Genomic DNA, 15891 nt, shown 5'->3' on the forward strand with positions numbered 1-15891 from the left:
AATCAGTGAGACTCCCACAGGGTTCAGTGTTAATCAGTGAGACTCCCATAGGGTTCAGTGTTAATCAGTGAGACTCCCACAGGGTTCAGTGTTAATCAGTGAGACTCCAACAGGGTTCAGTGTTAATCAGTGAGACTCCCACAGGGTTCAGTGTTAATCACTGAGACTCCCATAGGGTTCAGTGTTAATCAGTGAGACTCCCACAGGGTTCATTGTTAATCAGTGAGACTCCCACAGGGTTCAGTGTTAATCAGTGAGACTCCCATAGGGTTCATTGTTAATCAGTGAGACTCCCACAGGGTTCAGTGTTAATCAGTGAGACTCCCATAGGGTTCAGTGTTAATCAGTGAAACTCCCACAGGGTTCAGTGTTAATCAGTGAGACTCCCTTAGGGTTCAGTGTTAATCAGTGAGACTCCCACAGGGTTCATTGTTAATCAGTGAGACTCCCACAGGGTTCAGTATTAATCAGTGAGACTCCCATAGGGTTCATTGTTAATCAGTGAGACTCCCACAGGGTTCAGTGTTAATCAGTGAGACTCCCATAGGGTTCATTGTTAATCAGTGAGACTCCCACAGGGTTCAGTGTTAATCAGTGAGACTCCCACAGGGTTCAGTGTTAATCATTGAGACTCCCATAGGGTTCAGTGTTAATAATTGAGACTCCCACAGGGTTCAGTGTTAATCAGTGAGACTCCCACAGGGTTCAGTGTTAATCAGTGAGACTCCCATAGGGTTCTGTGTTAATCAGTGAGACTCCCACAGGGTTCAGTGTTAATCAGTGAGACTCCCACAGGGTTCAGTGTTAATCAGTGAGACTCCCACAGGGTTCAGTGTTAATCAGTGAGACTCCCATAGGGTTCAGTGTTAATCAGTGAGACTCCCACAGGGTTCAGTGTTAATCAGTGAGACTCCCATAGGGTTCAGTGTTAATCAGTGAGACTCCCACAGGGTTCAGTGCTAATCAGTGAGACTCCCACAGCGTTCAGTGTTAATCAGTGAGACTCCCATAGGGTTCATTGTTAATCAGTGAGACTCCCACAGGGTTCAGTGTTAATCAGTGAGACTCCCATAGGGTTCATTGGTAATCAGTGAGACTCCCACAGGGTTCATTGTTAATCACTGAGACTCCCATAGGGTTCAGTGTTAATCAGTGAGACTCCCATAGGGTTCAGTGTTAATCAGTGAGACTCCCATAGGGTTCAGTGTTAATCAGTGAGACTCCCATAGGGTTCAGTGTTAATCAGTGAGACTCCCATAGGGTTCAGTGTTAATCAGTGAGACTCCCATAGGGTTCAGTGTTAATCAGTGAGACTCCCATATGCTTCAGTGTTAATCAGTGAGAATCCCACAGGGTTCATTGTTAATCAGTGAGACTCCCACAGGGTTCAGTGTTAATCAGTGAGACTCCCATAGGGTTCAGTGTTAATCAGTGAGACTCCCACAGGGTTCAGTGTTAATCAGTGAGACTCCCATAGGGTTCATTGTTAATCAGTGAGACTCCCACAGGGTTCACTGTTAATCAGTGAGACTCCCATAGGGTTCAGTGTTAATCAGTGAGACTCCCATAGGGTTCAGTGTTAATCATTGAGACTCCCACAGGGTTCAGTGTTAATCAGTGCGACTCCCACAGGGTTCTGTGTTAGTCAGTGAGACTCCTATAGGGTTCAGTGTTAGTCAGTGAGACTCCCATAGGGTTCAGTGAGACTCCCACAGGGTTCAGTGTTAATCAGTGCGACTCCCACAGGGTTCAGTGTTAGTCAGTGAGACTCCTATAGGGTTCAGTGTTAGTCAGTGAGACTCCCATAGGGTTCAGTGTTAATCACTGAGATGCCCACAGGGTTCAGGGTTCATCACTGAGACTCCGATAGGGTACAGTGTTAATCAGTGAAACTCCCACAGGGTTCAGTGTTAATCAGTGAGACTCCCATAGGGTTCAGTGTTAATCAGTGAGACTCCCACAGGGTTCAGTGTTAATCAGTGAGACTCCCACAGGGTTCAGTGTTAATCAGTGAGACTCCCATAGGGTTTAGTGTTAATCAGTGAGACTCCCATAGGGTTCAGTGTTAATCAGTGAGACTCCCACAGGGTTCAGTGTTAATCAGTGAGACACCCACAGGGTTCAGTGTTAATCAGTGAGACTCCCACAGGGTTCAGTGTTAATCAGTGAGACTCCCATAGGGTTCAGTGTTAATCAGTGAGACTCCCATAGGGTTCAGTGTTAATCAGTGAGACTCCCACAGGGTTCAGTGTTAATCAGTGAGACTCCCATAAGGTTCAGTGTTAATCAGTGAGACTCCCACAGGGTTCAGTGTTAATCAGTGAGACTCCCATAGGGTTCAGTGTTAATCAGTGAGACTCCCACAGGGTTCAGTGTTAATCAGTGAGACTCCAACAGGGTTCAGTGTTAATCAGTGAGACTCCCACAGGGTTCAGTGTTAATCACTGAGACTCCCATAGGGTTCAGTGTTAATCAGTGAGACTCCCACAGGGTTCATTGTTAATCAGTGAGACTCCCACAGGGTTCAGTGTTAATCAGTGAGACTCCCATAGGGTTCATTGTTAATCAGTGAGACTCCCACAGGGTTCAGTGTTAATCAGTGAGACTCCCATAGGGTTCAGTGTTAATCAGTGAGACTCCCACAGGGTTCAGTGTTAATCAGTGAGACTCCCTTAGGGTTCAGTGTTAATCAGTGAGACTCCCACAGGGTTCATTGTTAATCAGTGAGACTCCCACAGGGTTCAGTATTAATCAGTGAGACTCCCATAGGGTTCATTGTTAATCAGTGAGACTCCCACAGGGTTCAGTGTTAATCAGTGAGACTCCCATAGGGTTCATTGTTAATCAGTGAGACTCCCACAGGGTTCAGTGTTAATCAGTGAGACTCCCACAGGGTTCAGTGTTAATCATTGAGACTCCCATAGGGTTCAGTGTTAATAATTGAGACTCCCACAGGGTTCAGTGTTAATCAGTGAGACTCCCATAGGGTTCAGTGTTAATCAGTGAGACTCCCACAGGGTTCAGTGTTAATCAGTGAGACTCCCACAGGGTTCAGTGTTAATCAGTGACACTCCCATAGGGTTCAGTGTTAATCAGTGAGACTCCCACAGGGTGCAGTGTTAATCAGTGAGACTCCCACAGGGTTCAGTGTTAATAAGTGAGACTCCTATAGGGTTCAGTGTTAATCAGTGAGACTCCCACAGGGTTTAGTGTTAATCAGTGAGACTCCCATAGGGTTCAGTGTTAATCAGTGAGACTCCCACAGGTTTCAGTGTTAATCAGTGAGACTCCCACAGGGTTCAGTGTTAATAAGTGAGACTCCCATAGGGTTCAGTGTTAATCAATTAGACTCCCACAGGGTTCAGTGTTAATCAGTGAGTCTCCCATAGGGTTCAGTGTTAATCAGTGAGACTCCCTCAAGGTTCAGTGTTAATCAGTTAGACTCCCACAGGGTTCAGTGTTAATCAGTGAGACTCCCATAGGGTTCTGTGTTAATCAGTGAGACTCCCACAGGGTTCAGTGTTAATCAGTGAGACTCCCACAGGGTTCAGTGTTAATCAGTGAGACTCCCACAGGGTTCAGTGTTAATCAGTGAGACTCCCATAGGGTTCAGTGTTAATCAGTGAGACTCCCACAGGGTTCAGTGTTAATCAGTGAGACTCCCATAGGGTTCAGTGTTAATCAGTGAGACTCCCACAGGGTTCAGTGCTAATCATTGAGACTCCCACAGTGTTCAGTGTTAATCAGTGAGACTCCCATAGGGTTCATTGTTAATCAGTGAGACTCCCACAGGGTTTAGTGTTAATCAGTGAGACTCCCATAGGGTTCAGTGTTAATCAGTGAGACTCCCACAGGTTTCAGTGTTAATCAGTGAGACTCCCACAGGGTTCAGTGTTAATAAGTGAGACTCCCATAGGGTTCAGTGTTAATCAATTAGACTCCCACAGGGTTCAGTGTTAATCAGTGAGACTCCCATAGGGTTCAGTGTTAATCAGTGAGACTCCCTCAAGGTTCAGTGTTAATCAGTTAGACTCCCACAGGGTTCAGTGTTAATCAGTGAGACTCCCATAGGGTTCTGTGTTAATCAGTGAGACTCCCACAGGGTTCAGTGTTAATCAGTGAGCCTCCCACAGGGTTCAGTGTTAATCAGTGAGACTCCCACAGGGTTCAGTGTTAATCAGTGAGACTCCCATAGGGTTCAGTGTTAATCAGTGAGACTCCCACAGGGTTCAGTGTTAATCAGTGAGACTCCCATAGGGTTCAGTGTTAATCAGTGAGACTCCCACAGGGTTCAGTGCTAATCAGTGAGACTCCCACAGTGTTCAGTGTTAATCAGTTAGACTCCCATAGGGTTCATTGTTAATCAGTGAGACTCCCACAGGGTTCAGTGTTAATCAGTGAGACTCCCATAGGGTTCATTGGTAATCAGTGAGACTCCCACAGGGTTCATTGTTAATCACTGAGACTCCCATAGGGTTCAGTGTTAATCAGTGAGACTCCCATAGGGTTCAGTGTTAATCAGTGAGACTCCCACAGGGTTCAGTGTTAATCAGTGAGACTCCCATAGGGTTCAGTGTTAATCAGTGAGACTCCCATAGGGTTCAGTGTTAATCAGTGAGACTCCCATAGGGTTCAGTGTTAATCAGTGAGACTCCCATAGGGTTCAGTGTTAATCAGTGAGACTCCCATAGGCTTCAGTGTTAATCAGTGAGAATCCCACAGGGTTCATTGTTAATCAGTGAGACTCCCACAGGGTTCAGTGTTAATCAGTGAGACTCCCATAGGGTTCAGTGTTAATCAGTGAGACTCCCACAGGGTTCAGTGTTAATCAGTGAGACTCCCATAGGGTTCATTGTTAATCAGTGAGACTCCCACAGGGTTCACTGTTAATCAGTGAGACTCCCATAGGGTTCAGTGTTAATCAGTGAGACTCCCATAGGGTTCAGTGTTAATCAGTGAGACTCCCACAGGGTTCAGTGTTAATCAGTGCGACTCCCACATGGTTCAGTGTTAGTCAGTGAGACTCCTATAGGGTTCAGTGTTAGTCAGTGAGACTCCCATAGGGTTCAGTGTTAATCACTGAGATGCCCACAGGGTTCAGGGTTCATCACTGAGACTCCGATAGGGTACAGTGTTAATCAGTGAAACTCCCACAGGGTTCAGTGTTAATCAGTGAGACTCCCACAGGGTTCAGTGTTAATCAGTGAGACTCCCATAGGGTTCAGTGTTAATCAGTGAGACTCCCACAGGGTTCAGTGTTAATCAGTGAGACTCCCACAGGGTTCAGTGTTAATCAGTGAGACTCCCATAGGGTTTAGTGTTAATCAGTGAGACTCCCACAGGGTTCAGTGTTAATCAGTGAGACTCCCATAGGGTTCAGTGTTAATCAGTGAGACTCCCATAGGGTTCAGTGTTAATCAATGAGACTCCCACAGGGTTCAGTGTTAATCAGTGAGACTCCCACAGGGTTCAGTGTTAATCAGTGAGTCTCCCACAGGGTTCAGTGTTAATCAGTGAGACTCCCATAGGCTTCTGTGTTAATCAGTGAGAATCCCACAGGGTTCAGTGTTAATCAGTGAGACTCCCACAAGGTTAAGTGTTAATCAGTGAGACTCCCATAGGGTTCAGTGTTAATCAGTGAGATTCCCACAGGGTTCAGTGTTAATCAGTGAGACTCCCACAGGGTTCAGTGTTAATCAGTGACACTCCCATAGGGTTCAGTTTTAATCAGTGACACTCCCATAGGGTTCAGTGTTAATCAGTGAGACTCCCATAGGGTTCAGTGTTAATCAGTGACACTCCCATAGGGTTCAGTGTTAATCAGTGAGACTCCCACAGGGTTCATTGTTAATCAGTGAGACTCCCACAGGGTACAGTGTTAATCAGTGAGACTCCCGTAGGGTTCAGTGTTAGTCAGTGAGACTCCCACAGGGTTCAGTGTTAATCAGTGAGACTCCCACACGGTTCAGTGTTAATCAGTGAGACTCCCATAGGGTTCAGTGTTAATCAGTGAGACTCCCACAGGATTCAGTGTTGATCAGTGAGACTCCCACAGGGTTAACTGTTAATCAGTGAGACTCCCACAGGGTTCATTGTTAATCAATGAGACTCCCACAGGGTTCAGTGTTAATCAGTGAGACTCCCACAGGGTTCAGTGTTAATCAGTGAGACTCCCACAGGGTTCAGTGTTAATCATTGAGACTCCCATAGGGTTCAGTGTTAATAATTGAGACTCCCACAGGGTTCAGTGTTAATCAGTGAGACTCCCATAGGGTTCAGTGTTAATCAGTGAGACTCCCACAGGGTTCAGTGTTAATCAGTGAGACTCCCACAGGGTTCAGTGTTAATCAGTGACACTCCCATAGGGTTCAGTGTTAATCAGTGAGACTCCCACAGGGTGCAGTGTTAATCAGTGAGACTCCCACAGGGTTCAGTGTTAATAAGTGAGACTCCTATAGGGTTCAGTGTTAATCAGTGAGACTCCCACAGGGTTTAGTGTTAATCAGTGAGACTCCCATAGGGTTCAGTGTTAATCAGTGAGACTCCCACAGGTTTCAGTGTTAATCAGTGAGACTCCCACAGGGTTCAGTGTTAATAAGTGAGACTCCCATAGGGTTCAGTGTTAATCAATTAGACTCCCACAGGGTTCAGTGTTAATCAGTGAGTCTCCCATAGGGTTCAGTGTTAATCAGTGAGACTCCCTCAAGGTTCAGTGTTAATCAGTTAGACTCCCACAGGGTTCAGTGTTAATCAGTGAGACTCCCATAGGGTTCTGTGTTAATCAGTGAGACTCCCACAGGGTTCAGTGTTAATCAGTGAGACTCCCACAGGGTTCAGTGTTAATCAGTGAGACTCCCACAGGGTTCAGTGTTAATCAGTGAGACTCCCATAGGGTTCAGTGTTAATCAGTGAGACTCCCACAGGGTTCAGTGTTAATCAGTGAGACTCCCATAGGGTTCAGTGTTAATCAGTGAGACTCCCACAGGGTTCAGTGCTAATCAGTGAGACTCCCACAGTGTTCAGTGTTAATCAGTGAGACTCCCATAGGGTTCATTGTTAATCAGTGAGACTCCCACAGGGTTTAGTGTTAATCAGTGAGACTCCCATAGGGTTCAGTGTTAATCAGTGAGACTCCCACAGGTTTCAGTGTTAATCAGTGAGACTCCCACAGGGTTCAGTGTTAATAAGTGAGACTCCCATAGGGTTCAGTGTTAATCAATTAGACTCCCACAGGGTTCAGTGTTAATCAGTGAGACTCCCATAGGGTTCAGTGTTAATCAGTGAGACTCCCTCAAGGTTCAGTGTTAATCAGTTAGACTCCCACAGGGTTCAGTGTTAATCAGTGAGACTCCCATAGGGTTCTGTGTTAATCAGTGAGACTCCCACAGGGTTCAGTGTTAATCAGTGAGACTCCCACAGGGTTCAGTGTTAATCAGTGAGACTCCCACAGGGTTCAGTGTTAATCAGTGAGACTCCCATAGGGTTCAGTGTTAATCAGTGAGACTCCCACAGGGTTCAGTGTTAATCAGTGAGACTCCCATAGGGTTCAGTGTTAATCAGTGAGACTCCCACAGGGTTCAGTGCTAATCAGTGAGACTCCCACAGTGTTCAGTGTTAATCAGTTAGACTCCCATAGGGTTCATTGTTAATCAGTGAGACTCCCACAGGGTTCAGTGTTAATCAGTGAGACTCCCATAGGGTTCATTGGTAATCAGTGAGACTCCCACAGGGTTCATTGTTAATCACTGAGACTCCCATAGGGTTCAGTGTTAATCAGTGAGACTCCCATAGGGTTCAGTGTTAATCAGTGAGACTCCCACAGGGTTCAGTGTTAATCAGTGAGACTCCCATAGGGTTCAGTGTTAATCAGTGAGACTCCCATAGGGTTCAGTGTTAATCAGTGAGACTCCCATAGGGTTCAGTGTTAATCAGTGAGACTCCCATAGGGTTCAGTGTTAATCAGTGAGACTCCCATAGGCTTCAGTGTTAATCAGTGAGAATCCCACAGGGTTCATTGTTAATCAGTGAGACTCCCACAGGGTTCAGTGTTAATCAGTGAGACTCCCATAGGGTTCAGTGTTAATCAGTGAGACTCCCACAGGGTTCAGTGTTAATCAGTGAGACTCCCATAGGGTTCATTGTTAATCAGTGAGACTCCCACAGGGTTCACTGTTAATCAGTGAGACTCCCATAGGGTTCAGTGTTAATCAGTGAGACTCCCATAGGGTTCAGTGTTAATCAGTGAGACTCCCACAGGGTTCAGTGTTAATCAGTGCGACTCCCACATGGTTCAGTGTTAGTCAGTGAGACTCCTATAGGGTTCAGTGTTAGTCAGTGAGACTCCCATAGGGTTCAGTGTTAATCACTGAGATGCCCACAGGGTTCAGGGTTCATCACTGAGACTCCGATAGGGTACAGTGTTAATCAGTGAAACTCCCACAGGGTTCAGTGTTAATCAGTGAGACTCCCACAGGGTTCAGTGTTAATCAGTGAGACTCCCATAGGGTTCAGTGTTAATCAGTGAGACTCCCACAGGGTTCAGTGTTAATCAGTGAGACTCCCACAGGGTTCAGTGTTAATCAGTGAGACTCCCATAGGGTTTAGTGTTAATCAGTGAGACTCCCACAGGGTTCAGTGTTAATCAGTGAGACTCCCATAGGGTTCAGTGTTAATCAGTGAGACTCCCATAGGGTACAGTGTTAATCAATGAGACTCCCACAGGGTTCAGTGTTAATCAGTGAGACTCCCACAGGGTTCAGTGTTAATCAGTGAGTCTCCCACAGGGTTCAGTGTTAATCAGTGAGACTCCCATAGGCTTCTGTGTTAATCAGTGAGAATCCCACAGGGTTCAGTGTTAATCAGTGAGACTCCCACAAGGTTAAGTGTTAATCAGTGAGACTCCCATAGGGTTCAGTGTTAATCAGTGAGATTCCCACAGGGTTCAGTGTTAATCAGTGAGACTCCCACAGGGTTCAGTGTTAATCAGTGACACTCCCATAGGGTTCAGTTTTAATCAGTGACACTCCCATAGGGTTCAGTGTTAATCAGTGAGACTCCCATAGGGTTCAGTGTTAATCAGTGACACTCCCATAGGGTTCAGTGTTAATCAGTGAGACTCCCACAGGGTTCATTGTTAATCAGTGAGACTCCCACAGGGTACAGTGTTAATCAGTGAGACTCCCGTAGGGTTCAGTGTTAGTCAGTGAGACTCCCACAGGGTTCAGTGTTAATCAGTGAGACTCCCACACGGTTCAGTGTTAATCAGTGAGACTCCCATAGGGTTCAGTGTTAATCAGTGAGACTCCCACAGGATTCAGTGTTGATCAGTGAGACTCCCACAGGGTTAACTGTTAATCAGTGAGACTCCCACAGGGTTCATTGTTAATCAATGAGACTCCCACAGGGTTCAGTGTTAATCAGTGAGACTCCCACAGGGTTCAGTGTTAATCAGTGAGACTCCCATAGGGTTCAGTGTTAATCACTGAGACTCCCATAGGGTACAGTGTTAATCAGTGAGACTCCAACAGGGTTCAGTGTTAATCAGTGAGACGCCCATAGGGTTCAGTGTTAATCAGTGACACTCCCATAGGGTACAGTGTTAATCAATGAGACTCCCACAGGGTTCAGTGTTAATCAGTGAGACTCCCATAGGGTTCAGTGTTAATCAGTGACACTCCCATAGGGTTCAGTGTTAATCAGTGAGACTCCCACAGGGTTCATTGTTAATCAGTGAGACTCCCACAGGGTTCACTGTTAATCAGTGAGACTCCCATAGGGTTCAGTGTTAATCAGTGAGACTCCCACAGGGTTCAGGGTTCATCAGTGAGACTCCCACAGGGTTCAGTGTTAATCAGTGCGACTCCCACAGGGTTCAGTGTTAGTCAGTGAGACTCCTATAGGGTTCAGTGTTAGTCAGTGAGACTCCCATAGGGTTCAGTGTTAATCACTGAGATGCCCACAGGGTTCAGGGTTCATCACTGAGACTCCGATAGGGTACAGTGTTAATCAGTGAAACTCCCACAGGGTTCAGTGTTAATCAGTGAGACTCCCACAGGGTTCAGTGTTAATCAGTGAGACTCCAACAGGGTTCAGTGTTAATCAGTGAGACTCCCATAGGGTTCAGTGTTAATCACTGAGACTCCCATAGGGTTCAGTGTTAATCAGTGAGACTCCCACAGGGTTCATTGTTAATCAGTGAGACTCCCACAGGGTTCAGTGTTAATCAGTGAGACTCCCATAGGGTTCATTGTTAATCAGTGAGACTCCCACAGGGTTCAGTGTTAATCAGTGAGACTCCCATAGGGTTCAGTGTTAATCAGTGAGACTCCCACAGGGTTCAGTGTTAATCAGTGAGACTCCCACAGGGTTCAGTGTTAATCAGTGAGACTCCCACAGGGTTCAGGGTTCATCAGTGAGACTCCCACAGGGTTCAGTGTTAATCAGTGAGACGCCCATAGGGTTCAGTGGTAATCAGTGAGACTCCCATAGGGTTCAGTGTTAATCAGTGAGACTCCCACAGGGTTCAGTGTTAATCAGTGAGACACCCACAGGGTTCAGTGTTAATCAGTGAGACTCCCATAGGGTTCAGTGTTAATCAGTGAGACTCCCACAGGGTTCAGTTTTAATCAGTGAGACTCCCATAGGGTTCAGTGTTAATCAGTGAGACTCCCACAGGGTTCATTGTTAATCAGTGAGACTCCCACAGGGTTCAGTGTTAATCAGTGAGACTCCCACAGGGTTCATTGTTAATCAGTGAGACTCCCACAGGGTTCAGTGTTAATCAGTGAGACTCCCATAGGGTTCATTGTTAATCAGTGAGACTCCCACAGGGTTCAGTGTTAATCAGTGAGACTCCCACAGGGTCCAGTGTTAATCATTGAGACTCCCATAGGGTTCAGTGTTAATCATTGAGACTCCCACAGGGTTCAGTGTTAATCAGTGAGATCCCATAGGGTTCAGTGTTAATCAGTGAGACTCCCACAGGGTTCAGTGTTAATCAGTGAGACTCTCACAGGGTTCAGTGTTAATCAGTGACACTCCCATAGGGTTCAGTGTTAATCAGTGAGACTCCCACAGGGTTCAGTGTCAATCAGTGAGACTCCCACAGGGTTCAGTGTTAATAAGTGAGACTCCCATAGGGTTCAGTGTTAATCAGTGAGACTCCCACAGGATTTAGTGTTAATCAGTGAGACTCCCATAGGGTTCAGTGTTAATCAGTGAGACTCCCACAGGGTTCGGTGTTAATCAGTGAGACTCCCACAGGGTTCAGTGTTAATAAGTGAGACTCCCATAGGGTTCAGTGTTAATCAGTGAGACTCCCACAGGGTTCAGTGTTAATCAGTGAGACTCCCATAGGGTTCAGTGTTAATCAGTGAGACTCCCACAGGGGTCAGTGTTAATCAGTGAGACTCCAACAGGGTTCAGTGTTAATCAGTGAGACTCCCATAGGGTTCAGTGTTAATCACTGGGACTCCCATAGGGTTCAGTGTTAATCAGTGAGACTCCCACAGGGTTCATTGTTAATCAGTGAGACTCCCACAGGGTTCAGTGTTAATCAGTGAGACTCCCATAGGGTTCATTGTTAATCACTGAGACTCCCACAGGGTTCAGTGTTAATCAGTGAGACTCCCATAGGGTTCAGTGTTAATCAGTGAGACTCCCACAGGGTTCAGTGTTAATCAGTGAGACTCCCACAGGGTTCAGTGTTAATCAGTGAGACTCCCACAGGGTTCAGGGTTCATCAGTGAGACTCCCACAGGGTTCAGTGTTAATCAGTGAGACGCCCATAGGGTTCAGTGGTAATCAGTGAGACTCCCATAGGGTTTAGTGTTAATCAGTGAGACTCCCACAGGGTTCAGTGTTAATCAGTGAGACACCCACAGGGTTCAGTGTTAATCAGTGAGACTCCCATAGGGTTCAGTGTTAATCAGTGAGACTCCCACAGGGTTCAGTTTTAATCAGTGAGACTCCCATAGGGTTCAGTGTTAATCAGTGAGACTCCCACAGGGTTCATTGTTAATCAGTGAGACTCCCACAGGGTTCAGTGTTAATCAGTGAGACTCCCACAGGGTTCATTGTTAATCAGTGAGACTCCCACAGGGTTCAGTGTTAATCAAGTGACACTCCCACAGTGTTCAGTGTTAATCAGTGAGACTCCCACAGGGTTCAGTGTTAATCAAGTGACACTCCCACAGTGTTCAGTGTTAATCAGTGAGACTCCCATAGGGTTAAGTGTTAATCAGTGAGACTCCCATAGGGTTCAGTGTTAATCAGTGAGACTCCCATAGGGTTCAGTGTTAATCAGTGAGACTCCCATAGGGTTCATTGTAAATCAGTGAGACTCCCACAGGGTTCATGTGTTAATCAGTGAGACTCCCATAGGGTTCAGTGTTAATCAATGAGACTCCCATAGGGTTCAGTGTTAATCAGTGAGACTCCCTCAGGGTTCAGTGTTAATCAGTGAGACTCCCACAGGGTTCAGTGTTAATCAGTGAGACTCCCATAGGGTTCAGTGTTAATCAGTGAGACTCCCACAGGGTTCAGTGTTAATCAGTGAGACTCCCACAGGGTTCAGTGTTAATCAGTGAGACTCCCTCAGGGTTCATGTGTTAATCAGTGAGACTCCCATAGGGTTCATTGTTAATCAGTGAGACTCCCATAGGGTTCAGTGTTCATCAGTGAGACTCTCACAGGGTTCAGTGTTAATCAGTAAGACACCCAGAGGGTTCAGTGTTAATCAGTGAGACTCCCATAGGGTTCAGTGTTAATCAGTGAGTCCCCCACAAGGTTCAGTGTTAATCAGTGAGACTCCCACAGGGTTCAGTGTTAATCAGTGAGAATGCCATAGGTTTCAGTGTTAATCAGTGAGACTCCCACAGGGTTCAGTGTTAATCAGTGAGACTCCCATAGGGTTCAGTGTTAATCAGTGAGACTCCCACAGGTTTCAGTGTTAATCAGTGAGACTCCAATAGGGTTAAGTGTTAATCAGTGAGACTCCCACAGGGTTCATTGTTAATCAGTGAGTGTCCTACAGGGTTCAGTGTTAATCAGTGAGAGTCCCACAGGGTTCAGTGTTAATAAGTGAGACTCCCACAGGGTTCAGTGTTAATCAGTGAGACTCTCACAGGGTTCATGGGTAATCAGTGAGACTCCCACAGGGTTCAGTGTTAATCAGTGAGACTCCCATAGGGTTCAGTGTTCATCAGTGAGACTCTCACAGGGTTCAGTGTTAATCAGTAAGACTCCCAGAGGGTTCAGTGTTAATCAGTGAGACTCCCATAGGGTTCAGTGTTAATCAGTGAGTCCCCCACAAGGTTCAGTGTTAATCAGTGAGACTCCCACAGGGTTCAGTGTTAATCAGTGAGACACCCACAGGGTTCAGTGTTAATCAGTGAGACTCCCATAGGGTTCGGTGTTAATCAGTGAGACTCCCACAGGTTTCAGTGATAATCAGTGAGACTCCCATAGGGTTCAGTGTTAATCAGTGAGACTCCCATAGGGTTCAGTGTTAATCAGTGAGTCCCCCACAAGGTTCAGTGTTAATCAGTGAGACTCCCACAGGGTTCAGTGTTAATCAGTGAGACTCCCACAGGGTTCAGTGTTAATCAGTGAGACTCCCATAGGGTTCGGTGTTAATCAGTGAGACTCCCACAGGTTTCAGTGATAATCAGTGAGACTCCCATAGGGTTCAGTGTAAATCAGTGAGACTCCCACAGGGTTCATGTATTAATCAGTGAGACTCCCATAGAGTTCAGTGTTAATCAATGAGACTCCCATAGGGTTCAGTGTTAATCAGTGAGACTCCCACAGGCTTCAGTGTTAATCAGTGAGACTCCCACAGGGTTCAGTGTTAATCAGTGAGACTCCCACAGGGTTCAGTGTTAATCAGTGAGACTCCCACAGGGTTCATGTGTTAATCAGTGAGACTCACATAGGGTTCAGTGTTAATCAGTGAGACTCCCACAAGGTTCAGTGTTAATCAAGTGAGACTCCCACAGTGTTCAGTGTTAATCAGTGAGACTCCCATAGGGCTCAGTGTTAATCAGTGAGACTCCCACAGGGTTCAGTGTTAATCAGTGAGACTCCCACAGGGTTCAGTGTTAATGAGTGAGACTCCCATAGGGTTAAGTGTTAATCAATGAGACTCCCATAGGGTTCAGTGTTAATCAGTGAGACTCCCATAGGGTTCAGTGTTAATCAGTGAGACTCCCATAGGGTTCAGTGTTAATCAGTGAGACTCCCATAGGGTTCAGTGTTAATCAGTGAGACTCCCATAGGGTTCATTGTAAATCAGTGAGACTCCCACAGGGTTCATGTGTTAATCAGTGAGACTCCCACAGGGTTCAGTGTTAATCAATGAGACTCCCATAGGGTTCAGTGTTAATCAGTGAGACTCCCTCAGGGTTCAGTGTTAATCAGTGAGACTCCCACAGGGTTCAGTGTTAATCAGTGAGACTCCCATAGGGTTCAGTGTTAATCAGTGAGACTCCCACAGGGTTCAGTGTTAATCAGTGAGACTCCCACAGGGTTCAGTGTTAATCAGTGAGACTCCCTCAGGGTTCATGTGTTAATCAGTGAGACTCCCATAGGGTTCATTGTTAATCAGTGAGACTCCCATAGGGTTCAGTGTTCATCAGTGAGACTCTCACAGGGTTCAGTGTTAATCAGTAAGACACCCAGAGGGTTCAGTGTTAATCAGTGAGACTCCCATAGGGTTCAGTGTTAATCAGTGAGTCCCCCACAAGGTTCAGTGTTAATCAGTGAGACTCCCACAGGGTTCAGTGTTAATCAGTGAGAATGCCATAGGTTTCAGTGTTAATCAGTGAGACTCCCACAGGGTTCAGTGTTAATCAGTGAGACTCCCATAGGGTTCAGTGTTAATCAGTGAGACTCCCACAGGTTTCAGTGTTAATCAGTGAGACTCCAATAGGGTTAAGTGTTAATCAGTGAGACTCCCACAGGGTTCATTGTTAATCAGTGAGTGTCCTACAGGGTTCAGTGTTAATCAGTGAGAGTCCCACAGGGTTCAGTGTTAATAAGTGAGACTCCCACAGGGTTCAGTGTTAATCAGTGAGACTCTCACAGGGTTCATGGGTAATCAGTGAGACTCCCACAGGGTTCAGTGTTAATCAGTGAGACTCCCACAGGGTTCCGTGTTAATCAGTGAGACTCCCACAGGGTTCTGTGTTAATCAGTGAGACTCCCATAGGGTTCAGTGTTCATCAGTGAGACTCTCACAGGGTTCAGTGTTAATCAGTAAGACTCCCAGAGGGTTCAGTGTTAATCAGTGAGACTCCCATAGGGTTCAGTGTTAATCAGTGAGTCCCCCACAAGGTTCAGTGTTAATCAGTGAGACTCCCACAGGGTTCAGTGTTAATCAGTGAGACTCCCACAGGGTTCAGTGTTAATCAGTGAGACTCCCATAGGGTTCGGTGTTAATCAGTGAGACTCCCACAGGTTTCAGTGATAATCAGTGAGACTCCCATAGGGTTCAGTGTTAATCAGTGAGACTCCCATAGGGTTCAGTGTTAATCAGTGAGTCCCCCACAAGGTTCAGTGTTAATCATTGAGACTCCCACAGGGTTCAGTGTTAATCAGTGAGACTCCCACAGGGTTCAGTGTTAATCAGTGAGACTCCCATAGGGTTCGGTGTTAATCAGTGAGACTCCCACAGGTTTCAGTGATAATCAGTGAGACTCCCATAGGGTTCAGTGTAAATCAGTGAGACTCCCACAGGGTTCATGTATTAATCAGTGAGACTCCCATAGAGTTCAGTGTTAATCAATGAGACTCCCATAGGGTTCAGTGTTAATCAGTGAGACTCCCACAGGCTTCAGTGTTAATCAGTGAGACTCCCACAGGGTTCAGTGTTAATCAGTGAGACTCCCACAG

The sequence above is a fragment of the Petromyzon marinus genome, unplaced genomic scaffold (assembly GCF_048934315.1).
Source record: "Petromyzon marinus isolate PM22_M1 ecotype Great Lakes invasive population unplaced genomic scaffold, UKy_Petmar_22M1.pri1.0 PM_Scaffold_12, whole genome shotgun sequence".
In the NCBI taxonomy this organism is placed as follows: Eukaryota; Metazoa; Chordata; class Hyperoartia; order Petromyzontiformes; family Petromyzontidae; genus Petromyzon; species Petromyzon marinus.